Below are 13,468 nucleotides of genomic sequence, written 5' to 3' on the forward strand. Positions count from 1 at the left end.
GTGAGTGCCTTTCTGCCCGTCACGCAATCTCCTCAGTTCAATACTAAAGCAAAAAATAAAGTAAAAATAACCAAGGAGACAACTCCAAGGGGAGAGATTGTGAGAATATGAGGCCTGCTGTCCTCGAAGAGTACCTGCTACAGGTAAATATCTTTGCATTCTCTGAGGACAAGCAGGCTTCAATTTTCTCACAAGTGGGGAATCCCCAGCATCCAGGCTCACCCAAACAACAGACATTGGTCAATTGGGCCTCGCAAAAGCAAGGACATAACACAGATTAACCTGAAACTATACACAATCGGAATGAGGGTGCAGCCTGGAACAGAATAAAACGGGCCTAGAAATGTGGAGTTGGATTCTAGACTCCAAACAGATTCTGCAACACTGACTGCCCGAACCGAGTGTTGCGTTGGGTATTCTGCTTAAGGCAGCAGTGTGATGTGAATGTGTGGACTGAAGACCACGTCACAGCCTTGCAAATTTCTTCAGTGAAGGCTAACCTCAAGTGGGCTACTGACGCAGCCATGGCTCTGACATTATGAGCTGTGACATGATCCTCCAAGGCCAGCCCAGCCTGGGCATGTGAAGGAAATGCAATCTGCCAGCCAATTTGAAATGGTGTGTTTCCCGATGGCGACCCCCATTCTGTTGAGATCAAAAGAAACAAAAAGCTGGGCGGACTGTTTGTGGGGCCTTGTCCGCTCCATGTAATAGGCCAATGCTCTCTTGCAACCCAAGGTGTGCAAACTGATTTCGCCAGGATGAGCATGAGGTCGGAGAAAGAATGCTGGCAAGACAATCGACTGGTTCAGCTGGAATTCCAACACCACCTTCGGCAGGAACTTAGGGTATGTGTGGAGGACTATTCTGTTGAAACTTAGTACAAGGTGCATCCAGTACTAAGACCTGAAGCTCACTGACCCTACGTGCTGAAGTAACAGCTACCAACAAAACAATCTTCCAGGTCAAGTACTTCAGATGACAGGAATTCAGTGGCTCAAAAGGAGCTTTCATCAGCTGGGTGAGAATGACATTGAGATCCCAATGAAGGTGAAGGTCTGGCAGGGGGCACTGACAAAAGAAAACCTCTCATGAAGCAAACAACTAAAGGCTGTTCAGAGATGGGCTTACCTTCTACACGTTGATGATAAGCACTAATTGCACTAAGGTGAACCTTTACGGAGTTGGTCTTGAAACCAGACTCTGATAACTGTAGAAGCTATTCAAGCAGGGTCTGTGTAGGGCAAGTAAGGGATCTAAGGCCTTGCTCTCACACCAGACAGCAAACCTCCTCCATTTAAAAAGAATAACACCTTTCAGTGGAATCTTTCCTGGAAGCCAGCAAGACTTGGGAGACACCCTCCGAAAGACCCAAGGAAGTGAATTCTAGGCTCTCAACATCCAAGCTGTGAGAGCCAGAAACTGGAGTCTGGGTTGTAGAGGCGATTCCTCGTTCTGTGTGATGAGGGTCATAAAACACTCCAATCTCCATGTTTCTTCTGAGGATAATTCCAAAAGAAGAGGGCAAATCAATTAGAATCATGGTTCCGCGATCTTGCTTGAGTTTCAACAAAGTTTTTCCCACTAGAGGTATAGAAGGATACGCATACAGAAGACCTGTCCCCCAATCAAGGAGGAAGGCATCTGACGCTAGTCTGCTGTGGACCTGAAGCCTGAAACAGAACTGAGGGACCTTGTGGTTGATCTGAGTGGCAAAAGGATCCACAGAGGGGGTGCCCCATGCTTGGAAGATTTTGTGGGCCATGCCCATAGTGAGAGACCACTCGTGCGACTGCATTATCCTGCTCAGCCTGTCAGCCAGGGTGTTGTTTGCACCCGCCTGATAAGTGGCTCAAAGGAACATGCCCTGTTGGCAAGCCCAATGCCACATCCAGATGGCCTCCTGATACAGAGGGCGTGATCTGGTGCCCCCTTGCTTTTTGGTGTAATACACTGCAACCCGAATGTCTGTTTGAATGAGAACAATTTGATGGGATAGCTGATCTCTGAAAGCCTTTTGTCAGACTTGTGAGTTCTTGAACCAAGTAGAGCGCTGATGAGCCTGGTACTCGGACCAGGTTCTGCTTGGCGGCTGGACAATCCCGGGTTTCACCTGCGCTGACCGCCGTTCCCCAGAGGTTGAGCCCCTAGGTGCGGGCGGCCTGCAGGACTTACGGGACAGAGCTGGAAGCAGGGTGATGAATGTATCGGCCAGGCAGGTAGCAGGTCAAGAGAGTAATCCAGGTACAAGCGGCAGTCAGTAGGCAGACGGCAGGCAAGAGAGTAATCCAGGTACAGGCGAAAGTCAGTAGGCAGGCAAGAAAGTAATCCAGGTACAGGCGAAAGTCAGCAGGCAGGCAGAAGGGTAATCCAGGTACAGGCAAAGTCAGCAACGAGGGACCAGTAGATAAGAAGCAGACTACAGAGTTAGAAACACCTAACAAAGTAGAAACTGAAGCATGGAGTCCAGGGAGTGCTGGCATCTGACATCAGCAGGGAGAAGGGGCACAGCCATAGGACAAGAGCAAGGGAAGGAGGAACTGGAAGACCAATAGAAGAAGCAACGGAAGCCAGGCAGAGGAAGAGCAGACCCAGGTGGGTGGAAGCAAAGCAATCAAGGAGCCTGGAAGCCAGGCAGAGAGAGAGCAGAAACAGGTGCATGGAAGCAAAGCAATTAAGGAGCGTGCAACCACCGCTCTCTGAACAAACCCAGAGGACTACACACACATGGCTCAGGCAGTGCCAGTCAAGTGTGCATGTCGAAGGGACCCCGCGCAGCCCGAGGGCACCGCGTATGTTGAGGTAGGGGACATGACACCTTTAGAGCATTCCAGATTGCACAGAGCTCCAGGAGATTGATCTGAAGATTCGTTTCATGGGAGGACCAAGCTCCTTGAGTGTGAAGCCCATCTACATGAGCTCCCCAGCCCAGGAGAGATGCATCCATTATCAGCACTTTTTGTGGCTGAGGAATTTGGAATAGAAGTCCTAGAGTTGAATTGGATCGAATTGTCCACCATTGAAGAGATCATACAAGCTCTGTGACACTTGAATGACATCTTCTAGACTCCCCGTGGCTTGATACTACTGAGAAGCAAGAGTCCATTAAGCTGATCTCAGTTCAAGATTATGTCTAATCATCCTAAACATAAATGGGACTCCTGAAGCAGGCCTCTGCGGCCGAAACATGATTTGTGTCGCGTTAGGTACTGTTTGTGAATTAAACTTCTGATGTGAACTCATTGAGTCCGTTGGATGTTTTTTCATCATCTTTGTTGTCACCTTCGCTGTGTTTGCCTGCTTGTTCTGACCTGCGCGAGGGTTCTGTGTTCTTCTGTGTTTGTCAATACACTGTGGAAGCCGTGTGGCCCAGCAATCTCAACATCTGCCAAGCTGTGACTGGCACGAACCTTGGATGCCAGCGAGACAAGATTGTCCGCTCTCATCTCCGGGAGGTAGGCTCGAACCCTCTGTGTGTTGAGAGCAGGGCTCCTATGAATTCCAAATGCTGGACAGGGTGTAGATGGGACTTGAGGTAGTTTAAAAAGATGGTAGAGTGTAAATCCAGAATGGAGAGTAGCAAAACAAGGCGCTCTTGTTGAACAAATGCTAACAATGATCAAGGAGAACTGCACTGCTTTATGTCGGATGGTGAAGTTTGGCTTGAGCTACATTGGGGGATGCATGGAGCGTTACAGGATCAGCAGTTTCAGCTAAAGTGTTTTTTTTTTTTGGGGGGGGGGGGGTCTGGCCATGTTCTTTTGCTTTTTCATACAAGTTCCTCTGATTTGGTACATTTCACATTATTAGCAGTAGTGTTTTTGCTAGGTTCTAGCTTGATATTTAGTTGTATGCTCATTCACTTTGTTCTATTGTAGTTGCAAGAGGGATTTTTTTTTTAATCGGTACATTTTCTCCACTAGTGAGTTTTTAATGCTGATTCTTTTTTCCTTCTTTTTGGTGTTTTAAAAGCTGACCAATGATAATAACCTACTCCCATGTAAGACAGTGATTGTTGCAATACCTTGTGTATTTGTCCCTATCAGGAGATTTGATGTCTTTTTTTGTTCAAAGCTAAGTTTGATCAGAACAAATGAATGTGATACAAAGGTTCAAACTATTTTTTATGTAGCTTGATCATTTTTTACATAGTTTGAGGTCCCCTTTGAGGTAATATACTTTGTCTATACAGTGGTAATAGTTATCGTGGGCAAACCATCCTTGAACCAGAGACCTCCAGGTAAGAAAGCAGCCACCTTCTAGGAACAGCTATACTGCCTCTTAGATAAAAGAGGAAGGAAGGAAAAAAGGAACGATGGAGAGTGAACACTTAAAACTCCCTACAGTAGCATCAATGCAACGCTGCACCATATGCGACTATGAGAAAGCCAGAGGTAGGGACAGTTACTTCTCAAGAGAACATGCTAAAAAGGAAACACCTATGTTTACTAAGGTGCGCTATAAGCGTGTTAGCATTTTTAACACGTGTAAATGGTTTATGCACATTAAATGCTAACGCGCCCGTAGAAACGTATTGGCACGTTAACATTTAACGCGCGTTAACTTTACAGGTGCGTTAGAAATGCTAACACACCTTAGTAAACATACCCCTTAGTTCTGAAAAGATGAAAGATCTGAAGAAACTATAAAATCTGCTGTTTACACAGCAGTGCTAGACTTGTGGATTTGTAAAAGAAACACTATTACTTATCTGGGAATCTGAACAGCAGAGGAAGGTCGTAAACCAGCAGCCATATGACTAGCAGGGAAGCCCATTATACTACATAGCTGCAGGCTCTGATGATATAATAAACTAGATAACCCCAGTAAACAAGTCATGTAGATGAAAACTTCAAGGAGACACGAACTCTGCAGGTCTGGAAACAATGAGCACATCAATAAGAAAGGGAGAGCAAGCATAAAAACTCAAACTGAGGAGGCCGGAAAATCCATGCAGATTACATCAAAGGATGTTCTGGGCACCAAAGTGGAATTGACATGCATATAATGTCTGTGTTGGAAGGCAACCTTCCCAACTTGGTGAAGGTACATGCTGGCAAGACTCCAGGAAGATAGTTTCCTCCATAAGAAGCTGTTCTTCAGTGCACAGTTGAGTGCTAGCCTGAAACATCTAGCCACTCAAAGGAGTGTACTTGGAGAGGACTGCGAGCTAGTGTATGTTCATTTCTAACTCATTGAGGTCATGGGCTAAGGAGGTATTCAGAAAACTCCTGAAAAAAATAAGGCAGATAAGCCAATAGAAATTCATTGCCTGTATCAATCAAGGTCTGTAGCTTGAAGAACGCCAGTATTGCAAGGGCTGTAGCCAGAGGAATAGAAGGAAACTGTCTGAGAACTGGAGAATCCACTCTTGAGGATTTGCCCAATCACAAACATAAAGTATTGGCTGAAGAACAGAACTTATCACAGAGAACACACAAAATATGAAACAGTAGATCTCTGTATAAGCACTTCCTGGAGTTCCAACAGGATTTAGGGCCCTGTTTACTAAGCCGCACTATAGGTGCGCTAGCATTTTTAGAGTGCACTAAAAAAGCACGGGCTATCACTAGAGACACCCATAAGAACATATGGGTGTCTCTAGCATTAGCGTGCACTAATTTTTAGTGCGTGTTAAAAATGCTAGCGCACCTCAGTAAACAGGGCCCATAGTGTGGTTGAAAAAGGAAAATTTGAAAGAAACAAGTGCCTCAGCTTAAGGCAAGATGTCAAGGTAAGCCTCAACTTGTGATGTTCACAATGAAAAACAACTAGTCTAGATTTGTGAAATTCAAGGATGAAATGAACCAGTTACTCTTCAAAAAGGAACTCATATGTTCACAATACATCAAACCAGAAAAGCGTGTGTCATATACCGACACGGCTCTGTCCTTAGAGTAAGTGCTGAAGAAAGAAATAGAAGAAACATCCAAATACTGTACTAGAGAAGCTACATGTCCAACCTGGCATGAACTTGTGGACTTTAGGCTGAAGACGGGCATCCTTTGAATCTGATTATATCATCTCAGGGTTGCTCCAGGAAACTCATAAGAATGCCCTTCTGTCCAGAAACAAAACCTTGCCACCCTATCACTGGAAAATCTAAACAGCTTTCAAGGCTACATAGTGCTCTGAAGAGGGAAGGGTTTTGCAGGATCAAACACATGCAAGTAAAGGCAGCAATTAGAAACAGCAATTAAAAGGTATGTTCTGGTGTCCCTAAAACATTAGATATTGTAGTTCCACACCTGAATAGGAAGGGCTGAAAATTCCAACTATTGCCACAGCAAGGAGACCACTTCCAATTGTGTTTTAGTAGTAAAGCCAGAAAAATTTGACTTTTATTATTATTATTATTTTTAAACAAACCTGAGAAGCTACTGGGATCATTTAGCAGCAGAAGTTAACAAGCAAAAGCCTAGGACAGTAGAACTTTCATCCACTGCAATATGACCAGATATAATGGGAGAATTGGAAGGTAGTCATCTACCATAAATTGAACTTCCCAGTTAGGCAGCCTCCCCTATAAAACGGTTAGAGCCTCAAGAATCTGTAGAGTAAGAGCTGCTGCAGCAATGGAAATCTGACACATTGATTTTTTTTTTTTTTTAATGGAGTGAAAGAAGAGGAGGTCCAACCAGAGGAAATATCTCTTAACTGAGGGCAACTGGCTCTCATTAATACTGCCAATTAAGAAGCATATGGGAGCCTCCCCTGGGATAATTCTAACAGTGAGAGGCAGGAAAATAAAATGTGCCTAAAGCCCTGATAAACAGGAATAAATCTTGGTCTAAAAAAAAACCAAACACGGTTTCCACCATTAAAGCAACCTCTTGAATTTCAAGAAAGCGCCAACATCAGTGAACTGCCTCAGAACCAATTTCTGTTGGTCACCACTGTCCACTCCAGGGCTGAGAAAGGCAGAACCTACGAGACAATGTTCCTGAACAAAATACCTGAGCTGTAGGCCAGGAAAATCTGCCAGGAAAATGCACTGAACAAACATTAATTACACCTCCGGCAAAAGAAAAAGGCAACACCCAAATTTCCTGTTGACACAGGACTTCAGCAATCTTGACAATCAAGAACAGCACACCCTGCTAAGGCACCACTGGAGAATGCAACCAAGCAATTACCACAGGCACCTGGTGGTGTATTTCTATACTCCAGTCTGGTGCTGCAGCCTTCATGCTCCGAGGACTTGAGCGTGGGTGTTAACATGTGTGGTAAAGATGGCCACAAATTGTATTGAAATGGATTCAAATGGATGTTAATGAGGTCAGTAAGTATTCCTTCACAACGCCCAGACGGAAGTGCTACAAGAAGGAAATGGCGGCCACTAATGCCGAAAGGCTTTCACCAGGATGGGGCAGTGTCGAAGTTTTTGAGGAGAGGATTTCTTATAAATCTTTCAGATTGAACTTCTGGTTTTGTCTTCTTTCACAAGCAGGAGGCAGCTTGTGGAAGTTTTAAAGGCAGATGGGAAGTAACAAACGTGCGTGTGTTTGAGCTAAACCAAAAGTAAAAGCACACATCCACCATGCCTAACTATTAGCCTTGCAAAACTTCCATGTACTAGCAGTAGTAATATTTATGAGACTCATATTTAGGTGAAGAATAAGCACCAATGTGTGTTAACACTTCTATTTTTGTCAAGGTGAAGGACCAAGAGCAGAACTTACCGCAAAATCTTTGTGCACATACAGTGGGGGAAATAAGTATTTGATCCCTTGCTGATTTTGTAAGTTTGCCCACTGACAAAGACATGAGCAGCCCATAATTGAAGGGTAGGTTATTGGTAACAGTGAGAGATAGCACATCACAAATTAAATCCGGAAAATCACATTGTGGAAAGTATATGAATTTATTTGCATTCTGCAGAGGGAAATAAGTATTTGATCCCCCACCAACCAGTAAGAGATCTGGCCCCTACAGACCAGGTAGATGCTCCAAATCAACTCGTTACCTGCATGACAGACAGCTGTCGGCAATGGTCACCTGTATGAAAGACACCTGTCCACAGACTCAGTGAATCAGTCAGACTCTAACCTCTACAAAATGGCCAAGAGCAAGGAGCTGTCTAAGGATGTCAGGGACAAGATCATACACCTGCACAAGGCTGGAATGGGCTACAAAACCATCAGTAAGACGCTGGGCGAGAAGGAGACAACTGTTGGTGCCATAGTAAGAAAATGGAAGAAGTACAAAATGACTGTCAATCGACAAAGATCTGGGGCTCCACGCAAAATCTCACCTCGTGGGGTATCCTTGATCATGAGGAAGGTTAGAAATCAGCCTACAACTACAAGGGGGGAACTTGTCAATGATCTCAAGGCAGCTGGGACCACTGTCACCACGAAAACCATTGGTAACACATTACGACATAACGGATTGCAATCCTGCAGTGCCCGCAAGGTCCCCCTGCTCCGGAAGGCACATGTGACGGCCCGTCTGAAGTTTGCCAGTGAATACCTGGATGATGCCGAGAGTGATTGGGAGAAGGTGCTGTGGTCAGATGAGACAAAAATTGAGCTCTTTGGCATGAACTCAACTCGCCGTGTTTGGAGGAAGAGAAATGCTGCCTATGACCCAAAGAACACCGTCCCCACTGTCAAGCATGGAGGTGGAAATGTTATGTTTTGGGGGTGTTTCTCTGCTAAGGGCACAGGACTACTTCACCGCATCAATGGGAGAATGGATGGGGCCATGTACCGTACAATTCTGAGTGACAACCTCCTTCCCTCCGCCAGGGCCTTAAAAATGGGTCGTGGCTGGGTCTTCCAGCACGACAATGACCCAAAACATACAGCCAAGGCAACAAAGGAGTGGCTCAGGAAGAAGCACATTAGGGTCATGGAGTGGCCTAGCCAGTCACCAGACCTTAATCCCATTGAAAACTTATGGAGGGAGCTGAAGCTGCGAGTTGCCAAGCGACAGCCCAGAACTCTTAATGATTTAGAGATGATCTGCAAAGAGGAGTGGACCAAAATTCCTCCTGACATGTGTGCAAACCTCATCATCAACTACAGAAGACGTCTGACCGCTGTGCTTGCCAACAAGGGTTTTGCCACCAAGTATTAGGTCTTGTTTGCCAGAGGGATTAAATACTTATTTCCCTCTGCAGAATGCAAATAAATTCATATACTTTCCACAATGTGATTTTCCGGATTTAATTTGTGATGTGCTATCTCTCACTGTTACCAATAACCTACCCTTCAATTATGGGTGAAGACAGGACGGTGAGGGAAAATGTTACATCTCGCTGCTCTCTGACTGCATTTCTCTCGATCGCCTGAGCCTGCAGCAGCAGCTACGAGGAGGCTCCCGATGCTGCTGGCAGCTATCGGCGGCTTCTGCTCCAGCCGCCTTGCTCCTTTCTGTCTGCCCTAGGGTGTTAGCAGCACGTCCAATGCCCCTCCTCCAGGTCTCTCTCAGCCAATCACAGCGCGTTTAGCTGTCACTGGTGTCAACTAAACGCACTGTGATTGGCTGAGAGGCCGTTGGGGGGGGGCAACTGGCTTGGAGCAGGACGGGCACCCTCTGTTCCTTTTCCTTGGCTTCAGATCCTGTGTACTCGCAAAGCCCTCGGGCACCACTGTGCCCAGCTCAGCTCCTCTAATCTCCCATTTCCATGGCAGCACGAACCGATCCCTCATGGGCTATTTAGCTTTTTTTTTGTTACATTTGTACCCCGTGCTTTCCCACTCATGGCAGGCTCAATGCGGCTTACATGGGGCAATGGAGGGTTAAGTGACTTGCCCAGAGTCACAAGGAGCTGCCTGTGCCTGAAGTGGGAATCAAACTCAGTTCCCCTGTTCCCCAGGACCAAAGTCCACCACCCTAACCACTAGGCCACTCCTCCACTCAGCAGCAGTCTTGACACGCAGCTTCCGTAGTCCAGCGTAGCAGCAGTGTGACTGACCGCCGCACACTCCCAGGGCTTTAGGGTCACAGCATCAACAAAACTTTAACACAGCCTCCTTTTACCGAGCCTCCTCCAGCACTGGAGACATCAGCCACGCGAGCTGCGTTCAGCTTTCTTTCTTGCAGGGTTTCTCTATTTTTTTTCCGATTCCCTCACAGCAGCCCCAACGAGAGGTGCAGACCTCCCGTTAGGTTTTCCACGGTGAGGGCATCGGAAAACGGTAGTGCATCTCATTGTAATACGAATTACACACATTATAATACTAATTTGCTCATCTGCATTCCGTTTTTGTTAGCTGATACCGTGATAGGACAATGCCCGTTTGTGCATGTCCCGGTTTACTACTTGCACGTTAAACTGGCTAGAACCAGTTTAAAACCCACGTTGCTGGCTCATTAAGTTTAGTGCATCTGGCCCCTAGTCCAAAGTTTTCTCACTGCACTCAACAAATACACTGTTGAACTCAGATTAAAAAAGTAACATAGTAACGTAAGTTTACATCTTCAAACACTAGAAGACAAGCATGTAATACAGGAAAGCTTACACAGAATGGAAATATCCTTAAACACACAGAGGTCACTGACTAACAATTAACACGTGCTAACATTCTTCTCATGTTTTATCTGCTGCAGGGCCACATGTGCTGTTAGCAAATGGCCCACAGAGGGCAATATTTAGAGAGAGACGGCAACCATATAAATGGTTTTACAGATACATTGTAGACCCCAAATATCATGGCTCGGTATACTGTAACACTGGATCACTTATAATATGGTCAAAAGGTTGAATCTTCTTTGTATTATTTATTACACTGTAGACCTCATATAGCACAGATTCACTTATAACACTGTCAAATATCTCGGACCCCAATTATTATTATTATTAGCATTTGTATAGCACTACTAGACGCACGCAGCGCTGAACACCTGATACAAAGAGACAGTCCCTGCTCAAAAGAGCTTACAATCTAAATAATACAGACAGACAAGACAGTTATGGGTGAGGGAAGTAATGGAAGCTAAAAAGCAGCAGTGGAAAGGTGGGTTTTCAGCATAGATCTGAAAACAGGTAGAGATGGAGCTAGACGTATAGGTCCAGGAAGTCTATTCCAGGCATAAGGTGCCACGAGAGAAAAGGAGCGAAGCCTGGAGAAGGGGGACGACAAGAGAGATTTGTCCAGTGAGCGGAGTTCACGGGGAGGAATGTAGGGAGAGATGAGAGTGGAGAGGTAATGGGGGGCTGCAGAGTGGATGCATTTAAAGGTCATACGAGAAGTTTAAACTGAATGCAGAAGCGGACAGGGAGCCAGTGAAGTGACTTGAGGAGTGGGCTAGTGTGGGTATAACGATTCCGGTGGAAAATAAGTCATGCCGCAGAATTTTGGACAGATTGGAGAGGAGAGAGATGGCTGAGCGACAGACCAGTGAGAAGTAAATTGCAATAGTCCAAGCGAGAGGTGACAAGGGTGTGGATAAGGGTTCTGGCAGCGTATTCAGAAAGCGTATGCCATGTCTACAGTGTAATTTATCCACATAATTTTATACAGATTTTCAGTGTATCTATGAGAAAGGGTCTAAGGAGGGAAGTTATCAAGGGCTACCAGTAAGACATATTGCGATCTTGGGCAAGTCACTTAACCCTCCATTGCCTCAGGTACAAACTTAGGGCCCTGTTTACTAAGCCACAGTGTAGGCGCGATAACTTTTTAGCGCACGCTAAAAATTAGCGTGTGTGCGCTAATGCTAAGAGACACCTATAGTGTCTAGTGTGCTCATTTTTAACGCACACTAAAAACTTTGCGCACCTACAGCACTTAGTAAACAGGGCCCTTAGATTGTAAGCTCTCCAGGGACAGGGAAATACACATCGTACCTGAATGTAACTTGCCTTGAGCTACTACTGAGAAAGGTGTGAGCAAAATCCAAATAAATAAATATTATTTTACAGTTAACTCAAGTTATTAGTAACTAGGTCTCATTGCACAAAAGGGCTTGTAGTAAAATAGCACAAGTGATAAAATAACCCGCCTTAATGGTAGCCCATGTTCATAACTATGCCCCTAAACAGTGAAAATGCTGGCATAGCTTTATACAGTTACCTGAAAAATTATTCCTACTGTTTCTAATTCAGACTTGAATACATACACTGAAGTTTACCATTCTCTGTATAACTTCTGGCTCTGCCCCCAGACTGCCCCAAATCCCACCCCACTCTGAAGATACATTTTGGCCATTTACAGTAATGACTTGTTAATTTAAAATGTATCTATTTTACAAGGTAACTAATTTGTAGAAAACCACTTTTGGGATCAGCATCCAATGCTGACAACTTAGGTGGTTTTGAATATCAACCCATCCTTTTCAAGGTACATACTAACAAAAGCAGCTGGAAACTGAAATAACACCAACGAATTGTGCATGTCTTCCTAAAAACCTAAAATTCTCTACTTATACACAGTTTTATTACTGATCAAACATAAAATACTTACGCCTACAAAAAAAATCAGCAAAAGCAAAAAAAAATGTAACTTTCAAACTAACCATTCTCTCAAATTATGTAATCCAACAATCTTATAAGGCAATAAAGCAAGATCTTTTTTTTTTTTTTTTTATTTTTTAAGTCAGCAGAGATCAAAGTTTCTAGATTTTAACAGCATGCACATCCTGCAATAGTTTAAATGGATCACTTCATTCATCTATATATACACACACACACGTATGCTTGCATGCATTCACACTACATAAATAAGGAACGATTATAGAAAGTGTCCCTTTCCTTAACTTAGCAGCTCTTTTACTAAGCAGCACTAAAAGGTGGCCTATGCTATCCCCAGCATGAGTCTTTCCCACACACTAAGGCCACTTTAAGCGCTACCGGGAAATGGCTGATTTTTCTAGTTTAGCAGTAATGGCCACACGCTAATTTTCCCATTAGCACATGCCCATTAGTGCGTGAGCACTTACTGACACCTATCTTGTAGGCAGTAAGGGCTCATGTGCTAACCACACGCTAATCATGGTGCGCACTAATGTAGCTGTGCTAACCGATTAGCGCAGAACACGTACATGTGGGTAGCACATACAAAAACTAGCATGGGACATCCCTGAGTGCATTAGTGCTTACTGTAGCTTAGTAAAAGGACCCCATTTGGAAAGCAAACATACGAATCAAATGGTGCTGAAGAACAGCAAAGGTTAAAGGTTCAGTTGACCCAATGTCAACCTAATGTTTAAATACCTCTAAAATAAATAAATAAATTCATATCTTTTACAATTAATGGAATGAACTTGCACAGAGAGCCTTACACACTTTCTTTAGATCAATTAATATATAAGGTTAAATCATATATTTAGAAAAAAAGTGGAGGAAAAAGCAGGGGACTGAGAAGCAGAGGGAGCGCGGTTTAAATCCCACTGCATGGCCAAGAAAAGCAGGTACAAATGGGATCGTGATCGGTATCTCAACAAACGTATGATACGAAAGAAGCGCTCGGACAGGAGGCGAGCAGGATCATAAGCAGCAGCAAAATGCTAGAGGAGATCG

At 44.6% G+C, this 13,468-nt stretch overlaps 1 protein-coding gene across 1 annotated transcript in view; it reads right to left on the bottom strand.

Annotated features, from left to right (window-relative positions):
• The window catches only part of CNST (consortin, connexin sorting protein), a 194,398-nt gene that overhangs the window by 180,397 nt on the left and 533 nt on the right, over positions 1–13,468 (bottom strand). The window lies entirely within an intron of this gene.

Source organism: Microcaecilia unicolor, chromosome 3 (assembly GCF_901765095.1).
Source record: "Microcaecilia unicolor chromosome 3, aMicUni1.1, whole genome shotgun sequence".
Taxonomy (NCBI): Eukaryota; Metazoa; Chordata; class Amphibia; order Gymnophiona; family Siphonopidae; genus Microcaecilia; species Microcaecilia unicolor.